Here is a 12087-nt window from a genome sequence, read left to right as displayed (position 1 = left end):
TGAACAAAATAGATAGAAAGGACACCCTGCTACACACTTGACTACTACACGACCTTCTTGTTTGCTATCACTCTTTGCTATGAAAAGATTCCTGCCATTAGACACAGCATATCTTCTAACTGCCTCCTTAAAGGAATCCCTTGAAGCAAACCTTGTCCCAACTTTCCAAACAAACTTCTTCCAGTTAGTTTGTTCACTTACACTAGGAGCAGTTTCCCTAAACTTTTTACCTCGAACATCATCTTCTTCACTATCACCTGGTGTGGCAATATCACCATCTGATTCTTCATAACTATTGTATCCCTCTACATGTGCACAACCTGCATCATTAGATTCATGCAAATTACCTTCTCTTTCATTATGTTTGATACACTCTTCAAGTATCTTCTTTGTGGCTGCTTCTTCATCCTTGGTAGCTTGTTTAATTGCATCTTCTGATTGTTTCCATTCAAAATCTTCTCTGTCTGAATCTAAGCCAACCAATTCTTCCAAAACCTCATCCTCATCAGAATAACAATCCTCATCATCATCACAACTGGACACTTCATTGTAATCACTGTCTTCACTATCCTGTTCTAAATCAGCTTCTTTATCACTATCTTGACCAAAGACTTCTTCCTGCACAACCTCTTTTACTGGTTCTTTCACAACCTCTTTAAGATTTGTTTCCTTATCTATATCAAATGCCCATGAAGCCTCGTGTACTGGTTCTTCCACAACCTATTTAACACTTGGTTCTACACCTGATGTACTTCCAGATCTAGTGACTTCAGGAGTTGTAAAACATTTACCAGATGCCCTACCCACTTTCACGTGTACTACTTTTTTTCTGGGCTTGGGTACTATTTTTTGGGTTGGGCTTGTCGTTTAATGGGCTGGGAACTAGACTTAGGTTTAATGGGCTGGGTACTGGACTAGCAACTGGACTGGGCCTGTGGTTTACTGGGTTGGGAATAGTAGTGGGTCTTATGTTCAGACATAATTGGGCTATGTTGAACAAAGACTTCAATGAACGGTTCACTCCAATTTTTTGCCTTCATTGCAAGTTCCAACACATCTTTATCATCACGAAACAGTTTAAAATCACCATTATCCGCATCCATCCCATACATATAAAAATCCCTACTTTCATACTCGTTGGTTTCCAGTGCATAATCAACTAGCTCAAAGTATTCGATGTGGTCAAAATCCATTTTGATTAACTTAGAATTACCATCAATATACTGAGGTTGATCAAAAGAGAAATCAAGACAACCACCGTACCAAAGCATAACATCTATACGCTCCATAAGTTAAATCAGTGAGCAAAATCACAATGCAATCAACCCTAACATAAACCTTACCTCTTGGGAGTCTGAATCTTGCCTGCAATCGTCGATGATCAAGGAACTAGGGTTTGATCGCCAACATCGCAGTGAACTGGTGAACTGGGTTTTGATGAAATGCAACTAATTAGAGAGGGAAAGGGGGTATTTATTGAGGCTCTGTCCACGTATGCTTCCAAGTCATCATCTGCATGCCACATAGGCTTAAAAAACTAACTCAGTTAATGTTTTCTTAACGAAGGGGTGACAGTGACACCAACTTGTCGAGTAGAGGGTGGTGGGAGCCAACTTGAAAGTTGAGCGTGATATTGGCCAATTTTTCATAGTTAATGGTGATACAGTCCATTTCCCCACCCCATATAAAAATAAATAAGTTATCTATTTGTTTTAGTAAAAAATATACTCAAAAATATGCTCCAGCCAATCCAACCTTATCCATGCATATTTTAACTAAAAAATTCCAACGCAAGATATATTTATGACTAAAGAACTCCAATTGAGTCTGTTAGTTTGACAAGCAGAGTCCCTAGAACACGTAACATGTTTAAAATCTTTTAGAAATGCTTATGATTTAACAGAGCACTTAGTGTGATGTATATACATTCTTGTTAGTAAAGCAAGAAAACAAATGATCACTAGAGTTATAAATTTGAAAAAGGAAAATATGTGTAAGAAGAAAAAATCTATTTGTGAGGAATTGTGTTTTTTTTTTTGGAAACAGTCTGGAAAACATTACCAAACAATTGATATGTAACACCCTCAACACGTTTTAACCGAAATCGTCGCAGCGGAAATATGAGTCATAAAATTTCTTTTCTTGACAATCATACAACCTATTAATAAATCATTCAAATCGACTTGATTTAAATCTTTTACATTATTCATACCTAATCAAGAAAATTGTATTACAAATCGTTTCCAACATGTGATCACATCCCCGTACAATCCTTGTGTCACACCCCCAAAATCCACATGCGGAGTACCACCGCATGGAGGCGTGACATGACCAGGATCAAGCCACCAATCATATTGAACGATAACAGTAATAAGTAAAAGTCATTCATCAATACGAAAGGTGTTCAAAAAAACAAACATAATATAGTGTGTAGCGGAAGCATAAATGTAAAAACCAACTTAAGTAATAAGTTTGAAATGTCATAAATGTTTAACAAAGCATCCACGATCCATGTCCACAACGACCGCGCCTCCCAGTGCAAGCTCCATGTGTACCTATTGACCTGCAAGGCATGTAACAACGAGTCAACAACAAAGTTGAGCGAGTTCACAGTTGATTGTTTAGTTATAGTATTCATTTCGTAAACCGTATGTTTGTTTAGTAAACCATGTATCGTATATACTTGTATCGCGGCCCTCCAGGCATGTTTGCGAAGATTAGTGGGAGTTTCCCATGTATTCTAGACTAGTTATATTTGTATCGCGGCCCTCCAGACATGTGTGCGAAGTTTAGTATTTGTATCGTGGCCATTCCAGGCATGTGTGCGAAGTTTAGTATTTGTATCGCAACCATTCCAGGCATGTGTGCGAAGATTAGTGGGGGCTTCCCATGTATTACTAGTCTAGCAGTATCTATAAGTGACCTTCCCCTAACGAGGTCAATGGTACGTAATTCCAGTAACAATGTAAGTACAAGTAATCATTCAATCCCATTCCCAACCCCGGGGATCCCATGCCTTGGTAAGAGTGTGAACTCACCTTGGTTTGCTCGGTATGCTAAACTATGTGCTCACAAGTAATCAATCACGTCCTATAGTATGCACGTGTATTAAATCAGTTCAAGTTCGTATGTCATTTATGTCACGAAGTGTGTGTTTAAGCAGTTATCACATATCATATATGTAGTTAGTCAAAACCGTACAATTCATGCTTGACAGGATTAACAGGCAGTTAACATACTTCACCAAGTTAACACACTTAACAAGATACACACTACCAATGTTACATGTCTAACAGAGTTAACATGTTTACTGAATTAACAACTAACAGAGTTGATAACTAACAGAGTTATCTTGCTTAACAGGACATATTAGTTAACAGCGTTAACAGAGTTAAATGCATATCCTTAACAGAGTTACATATTGAAAGAGTTAATGACTTAACTAAGTAAACAACTTAACAGAGTAATCATGTCATTACGCTTGACGAAATCACACATGTAACTGGCGAAAACACTAGTTGGGCGAAAACCATATGGCGAAATCCCTAATGTGACGAAAACCCCTATTGGACGAAGGCACTTGGGCCGAAATCACTTTTGGGCCGAAAACCATTTGGGCCGAAATCAAACTTGGGCCGAAAACACTTTGGTTTTCGTCGAGCCTATGTTGTGACGAAAACACAAGTGTTTTCGCGTGACGTGTGTTTTCGTGGTTCCTGTGATTTTGTTGGACATCATCATCATCAACAGCGGTTACGTTTTCCCAGTTACCCTAATCGTCTAACCGTTACGCGACCAAATCAGCGAAATCAATTAATCAAATCATTAACATGTAAGCATATGAATTACCAAATAATTATGCAAATCCTGATTATCATTCATCTATTAATCAATCTTAAATCATCAGCCTGTTGTTGTGATCACCATGTATCTAACATATGATTAAGTACAGAACCCTAATATGATAGTCATCTATTATCGACTCAATCAACGAATCAAAATAAATCAACGAATTAATCCAAAATTTTCAGTATCTAATTAACATAAACAGCATCCATCACACAACAGGTTTTTACATCAGATCAAAAGCATTCTTATCATACAGATCATACATTCTCAATCAATACGTACTAACAGATCATTTATGATGTCAAATAATCAAGTGATTCCAATCAAATAATCATAGGTAACCGATTACTAACTGATGTGCGTGTAGTGTAATATATTTTTGATGTATATTTTAAGCCCTTTTTACACTTTTAGCCAAGTTTTAAATTTATAAAACACGATATTTACTAACACTAAACACACATATGAGCAATTGCACCCATCGTGGACGTAGTATAGTGTTGGTAAGATACCGAGGTCGTCCAAGGACACAAGAGCTTTTAGTACCGGTTTATCCTCAACGTCTAATCAAATCAAAATGTTAGAAAAGGTTTTTAACTAAGAAAATAAAAACTAACTAAATGCTGAAAAATAAAAACAAAATAAAAACAGATAGACAAGATGAATCACTTGGATCCGACTCGTGTATTAGTATAACCTTTGATTATTTTCGCACTTTTCCACTTGTTTAAGAGATTATCTTAGTTATTGTAGTAGGCCCCTCTTTTGAAGGCGACATTACCCTCAACCCAGTAGTTTGAGTCAGCAAGGATACAATCCTAAAGGGTTGGATTATTGGAAGATAATGAATTAAGTTATTAATGCAAATTATGGTAGGCCCCGCTTTTGGCGGTGACGTTACCCTCGACTAAGTAGTCTGAGTCAGCAGGGATACAGTCCTAAATAGCCGGGTTATAGTATTAATAGTAGTTAACTTATGAGGGGGTCAAAGAGTTTGGATCCCCGCCATCCAATCCCTATGGGCAATGAAGGAGATCCTACTAAATTTGACCCAGGTCCCTTGCAGGACCTCTAAACGCTGAACAAGGGCAAGACCCTTACCAAACCGTTCCATTAACCCCCGACCAGGTAGCCAACATACCTCCATATAGACCGTGGAGATATGAATGGTGAAAATCTTTTATATAGACAGTAAAATAATGCGAAGACACCACGGACAAACGATAAGGAAAGATCACCTTTAACATAAGCAACTAGTTATTAAAGTCATTAATACAAAACCAAATAAAAAGTGCAAAAGATTAAAAATAAAAAGTATTATACTAAACACTTGTCTTCACCAAGTGATGTAAGAGACTTAGGCAAACATGGCCTTGATTGTCAAGAACTCTTACGATCAATCTTGGATCCCGAGACGACTCACACACTCTATGATGGACAATGGATGATGGTGGTGGATGATGGTGTTATGATGGTGGTGGGTGGTGGATAGTGTGAGAGAGGTGGTGTGCCAAGGGATGAGTTGCAATGAAACCAAGCACTCCTATTTATAGGCTGAACAGAAGGCTGGGCACGGCCCAGTGTCCGCTGGACACGCCCCCGTGCCTGTCTGACACTCTCTCTCTCTTCATTAATTGTAATTCGCAATTACAATTAATGCGCCTGCTGTACTTTCGCCACGCCCCCGTGTCCGCTGGACACGGCCCCGTGGTGGGCAATAGAAGCTTCTATAGGTTTGTCTTTTCTGCTGCTTCTTGGGCACGGCCCCGTGCTGGCTGAGCACGGGGCGTGTTTAGTCTTCTGACTTCTCTATTTTGCTTGGGAGGATGCTGTTGAAGGGTCGGGCAATCCACTTATGTTCCTTTTCTTGTATTTATGTTAGATTTAGCTGTCTTTTTGCTTCTTTAGTGAATTTGAGCTCATTTAATCCTGAAAATACAAAAGGAAGAAAAAAACACTCTTTTTGCAACATTAGTACTTAAAAAGGGTTAGTTTTATGCCTCATTTGATGTAATTTATATGTTGCATTTTACACACATCACTAACCTAAGCAGAAAGGTGGTACTTCAATCGATGTGTTGGTCTCGTTTGTTCAAAACTGTCGTCGGGTTTCAAAGGAGCGAATGAGAGAATGAGAAGTGATTAGGGTTTTGCCAAATAATAATTTTCGTAAGGGATAAATGACAAATGTTTATCTAGCCACGACTGGGCCCAAAGCCCATTTGGTTTTTGTTGGTTACATGTTGGACGAAAACACATATGTGTTTTCATCAGAAAGTGTTTTCATGAGTGAGGGTGTTTTCGGCTGGGGGGGGGTGATTTCGTGGGTTCCTTGCTTGTTTTTAATATTCCCAAACACAAAAGTAATACAACACATTAATACAACCATGCACATCAAAATATAAAACACACTTATAAAGCACATCATATAAAACATATCAATCACAGTACGATTAACATCCTACAAACGTGCACAGTTGACGAACAAACAAACAAGTCGTGTAAACAAACAATCTAAACAATTAACGTGCAATAGTGCGAAGATGGAATCCTGGAAACTCGAGTTGTCACACCTTGATCTTAACTCGACCCTCGATCACTAGTCCGTCATGAATATCCGACTAACCTGCGGTCACCCGACACGTTAATGATTAGTGACATCATATTCATTAGTATAAAGACACAAAAATATACATAACCACTTAGCAATCTATCATTTTATACAACTCCGATATAATATTCTTTTGAGTTCATTCTTTACACCGACCATCCAATCTTTGTAAGCCCAATACTTACGTATCTGCATTCCGGTTCCATTCTCAAGGCACACCATTAGTAACGTGACTATTCAAACATGTTAGAGCTATACATAAGCATATATAAAAGATCCTTTCTTTCATGCACAACAAATCCTACTTCATGGATAAGTACTTACACGCGTATGTTCATACACATTTCATACCTACATACATACTTACGTACATATATACATACTTACCTACATATACTTACATACATACATACATTATTCCTTTGTGTACATTCAATCCCATTTAATACATACGCAAATACTTTCAAATATGTATACTCATATATTTATTTACATACACCCAAAAGCACACATGCAAACATAAACACGTCTATACGTACATGCTACATACTTAAATATAGTTATACAATGCATATAACGTAGTTAGATAGCCTTCACACAAGTTTGGAGTTGAAGAATGTGAAAAATATGAAAGAACCGGGGATTGGCGCAAGAAGAAATCCATCTTGCGCAACCTTGTCCATTTCTGGCGCAATACAGAATACATCAGTCAGGGGCGCAACCTTGTGCCAGGGGGCGCAACCTTGTGCCAGGGGGGCGCAACCTTGCGCCTGGTTCAGACCTGCAACTTTCAGCTTAACCAATTTTTACCATTTTGGTCATAACTTTCTCATTTCTTGTCTGTTTTACGATCCGTTTCTTCCCATATGATCGTAATTTGGTCCTCTATCATATGGACTCAAATCTAACATTCGAACTATGGAAGTTCTTAACTTATATGCTTTCGGCTTAATATTCATTTACGAATTATTCGACCCGCTCATGTTTTTATCAAACAAATACGAATTATTCGACCCGCAACTTCCAGCTTAACCAATTTTTACCATTTTGGTCATAACTCACATGAACATTATAACTATAACACTTTTAGATTATCCGGAGTTTCGTACAATGAGTTTATGAACCTGATTCCCAGTATACGTTAAACTTATTCATTTCAATAAATTTTACGTAATTGAACTTTATTAGCACAATTTCCTTACACGAAATTGTTCCCATTGGTCATGTCTCAAACCAAGTCCTTTGCCCACTAACCCGTGTCCCCGTCTCTCGGTTAGCATGCTTATAAGAAAATTCTACCCGTTACCCAGATTATAATACTGTTGTCTATACTTATGCAACCATTCCGTAATGAAATAAATTCTTATTTTGACCCGTTGGTCTACATAGCGAAAACTTTCACTTCTAAATAACCAAATCCTAGTAGGCTTCGATTATCTTACTTAAGTAACTAGCATATAACTTTGCTTAAATAATCTAAGAAGTGATTCGGAAACCTCTTACTTAATACTACTCATTTGATATCATCTTCAATAACGCATTTCAACATAACCTCCAACAATTATCATACAATTAATTCCATTACTAATAAAGAGGGAGTCCAGGAGTTTACTTACCTCGTGCATCCAAATTCGTACATAACTTCCGTGTTTACCTTCGACCCGTGGTGCTCCCATGCTTGTGTCCATGTTGACATGACTCCTATCTGTACATGTTATCACATTCATAACACAGTTAGCTTACATACATTTATTCATTCATTCGGCTTTCAAGTCATGCAATATTTGACTTTCGTTAGTTTATTAGCGCATGTATAGGATATGTATCATCACACTCCATTACTATCGTACATGACACATAAATTAGCTAGTTCATATCGCATAAGTTCTTGCCTACAGATTTTTACCTTCTAACTTCAATCCTATACACATAATCCATTCTCATTTTAGATTACGCCATTCATTCACATGACAATTACATTCACGCATCATTCGCATTCCATAACTTATCTCATAAGATAACAACTTCATACTTTTCTTATACAATGTAGACCTCCTAATTCATCCAGAAATTACAAATTTATCATTCAGGTATTTAGTCAAACACTTGATGTACGTACGACATTTTAAGCACTATGTACATGTGTGATATGCATAACCTACTAGTTCTTTTCACAATGATCAATTAAACCAAATTTCACATAGTTTCTTAGTCTACATTAAGTTCATCTAAGAATACTCTAGTATTTATGCATTCATACTTAAATTTCACATAGCTTTCACTATCATAAAATCACTACATACCACCATACCACTAGAACAAAATGGGTTTCACTCAAGTTCTTCAATTTCATCAAATTCGAGCAAGATTCACATTCTACATGATGATACTAATTCACATACAACTCGATTTCACACAATTTTCACAAATTTTTCAACACCCACTAAATCATGAAGTATCAAAACATAAAAATTAACTTACCCTATGTTCAATGCACTTAGATTAGAGATTACTTGGACTCATGCATTCGATTTTGTGTTCAAAACCATCACTAATTGCTGAATTCTTGGGTTCAATTGATGGAGAAGGGTTTTCTCCTTCCCTGGCCTCTGTTCGCGACCCACACACCCACCAAACACTGGGTTTTTATTTTTATCATACTTATTATCATAATTTACATGTTCAGCCCCTCAAAGTTGATTATGTTGTCATTCTTGCACATTTTCTAACTTTTTAAACTTCCTTTATTTATTTATAACTTAACTAATCATTTAAAACATTTAAACGTTCAAATAATCTATTATGAAATTTTGGGGTGTTAAAAATCTACCCCCCTTAAAGGAGGTTTCGTCCCAGAAACCTTTCTTATACCTACTCTTATCTTTTCATTGTACTCATTCAAAGTGCATTTTATGTGTTGGTTACATTCGGGATCTTGGCTAAAGATTTCATTCACAAACAACATAATTGTACGCATTGTTCCTACCTTCTTGAATTAAGTAATTTACTTTCACATACACGTAATTGATCGGAAATTTATCCAGGGTCCTTATTAGTGTCATTACACTTTATAGTGCTAGTTCCTAGCATATTTCATTACTAACGGTTTGTTCACCATTCTACCGGTTGCACCGCCTAAGTTTTACGACTTGTTTCTTTCCTTCTAACAAAACATAATACACTCATGTTTCTACTTATTCGAAATATTTCAATTCATTTCATTCTATTCCTATATCATCTATGATGTTTCCTTTGATCATCATAAACAAATCCCAACATTCCATTTCTACATGCCTTCTAATCATTCTTGTACTCATACGAGGGGTCATTATATCATCACATGCATACTTTAAAAATTTGATGACCTAGTAGTATTAAAAACAAAGTTATCCTCCTCATAATTACTTTTTCGTACTCAATGTAAGGATAAAGCATCATCCTACGGTTGGTACCGTTACTTGAACTACTTTACAACTTTAAGTCTAGCCACAAATTTAGTCATTCGTAACACTTTATTATTAGCTCTGTGCATATACTACTTGTTATACTAACCGGGTATGTCATGCAAGAGCATCATACAGATTTACATTCAAGGCCTCTAGATCCTCCTCTTAATGACATAAATACTTTCTTATGTTGATCGTTACAAGTCGATTATTTCATACCATACCATAATTATCCTACCATTCAATTCATTCGTTCGTACGTACAAATAAATTCACAGATTCTTACTTATTAATCAAGAACTAAACATTTTACTAACCTCGTCTTCATTACATAGGTCAGTGATCCGTAAGCCGAATTATCCGCTTCTTTATAGGTACCTTCGGTACCAGAATTGGTCTTATTCATTCGTGTAATATGTTCCCACTCGTGAGCATCTATCCTTCAGCTTTATTACTATAATCTTACTAAGAATTTCATCATTATTATCTGTAAAAATTAACGGTTAGCACATAACTTTTCATAATTGTATTCTACATGGTGTTTGTTCACCTATAACTCTTTCGCAAATTTCTTACGTACATACTTAAAACATATCACACATTCCATTTCTTACATACAGTCTTTTCATTTTATTGGTTATTTCATCAACTTTTGCAGTTTGACTTTTCAGGGTCAAACTGGCACTTCTTACTTATCGTAGATGTACGGAAGTATACATCCGTACTTCTTTTCATTCATGCTTACTTGTAAAGACTTCATTTCAGTATTCTTGTCAAAACCTACCCCTTCCCGTCCACTCTTATGTTATTGTCCGGGTCGTAGCCCGTCATTCATTCTGACCCTGAGTCATTTAGTAATATGCCTAACGTGTAACATATTTTAAAATTTCTTTCTTTCAACTAAATTTTACTACAACAACCGTTTTCAACGGTTATACTTACTTATTTAGGGGACCAAAATTTTCTTTCTATTTTTCTATTACTTACCTTATTAATTATCATCTTACTTCTTTTGACTTTTCGGAAGTCTAATTGTAAGTACTTTCTTACATACGTGTATTAGTTATTTTATTCAGACACATCCACCACTAGTCGAGCCATAAGCTCCTATTAAAAGTATGACCCTTTTTATACATACCTGACGTAAGTCAAATCCATTGCTTCGTTATTCATACCTTACGTTAATCATTTCTTTCCAATTTGTGACATTGCGAGCCCATTCATTATGCTCACCTATAAGTATAAAACTTGACAAATCAAAACATTAAATACCGGATTCAAATGGAAATCACCAATTGACCCGTATGAATCATTTGTCCTTTCATCCATATCTCCCATACACGTATTTGCATACAAATATATGCATACATAGAAGTTTAAAAACATAACTTGGATAATATCCACTTTAAAGAAATTTTTTACTTGTCTAGTCCGTACTTACTTACGAATTCGGACTTTTCATTCTTATCATTCGTTCTTACTTGTTTGATCCATAATTCCTTACGGATTTAAACTTTTCATTCTACTTTTCATTCCTTTTTATGTTTTGAAACCGTCTCATGGATTCAAACATATCACTCATACCTTTCATTGCTTCTACGTTTTGAATCCGTCTCACAGATTCAAACATATCATTCGTACTTTTCATTGCTTCTATGTTTTGAATCCGTGTCGTGAATTCAAACATATTTTTCATACTTTTCTTTCGCATTTAGTACTCTTAATTTCTTGAGAGGCTTACTACTCCTTTCACCCATACGTCCACCTAGTACCCAATGCTTCCGGACATACCTGCAACAATTATTACGGTCTCACGAACGTAATTCACAGGGTTCAACAAGCAATCGATATTTCACGATCAAGGGTGTAATACTCTTTGGAGTAGCGGTCCTTATATATGTTTCTTACGTACTGGCTAGGTACGCAATCCACATACTAGTTTCGTGCCTTCATGTAATTATCGCCTTATGTCCGAAGAATTAGGTTTCGGCACATGTAACATTTTCAAAACTTCATTACTATACCATCATTATCCTTCATTTAAAATTTTCCTTCCCTTAATAAGTTTTACCATTACATGTACTATTAGTGCAGAATGTCTATCGCCTTCGTCAATCGGAACCGTAGTTAAAATAGAAGTAAAATAGGCTTTATATTGTAATTTGTAAACAATAGGCAAGG

The sequence above is a fragment of the Helianthus annuus genome, chromosome 14 (genome assembly GCF_002127325.2).
Source record: "Helianthus annuus cultivar XRQ/B chromosome 14, HanXRQr2.0-SUNRISE, whole genome shotgun sequence".
NCBI classification, from domain to species: Eukaryota; Viridiplantae; Streptophyta; class Magnoliopsida; order Asterales; family Asteraceae; genus Helianthus; species Helianthus annuus.
This window is presented reverse-complemented; position numbering follows the sequence as displayed.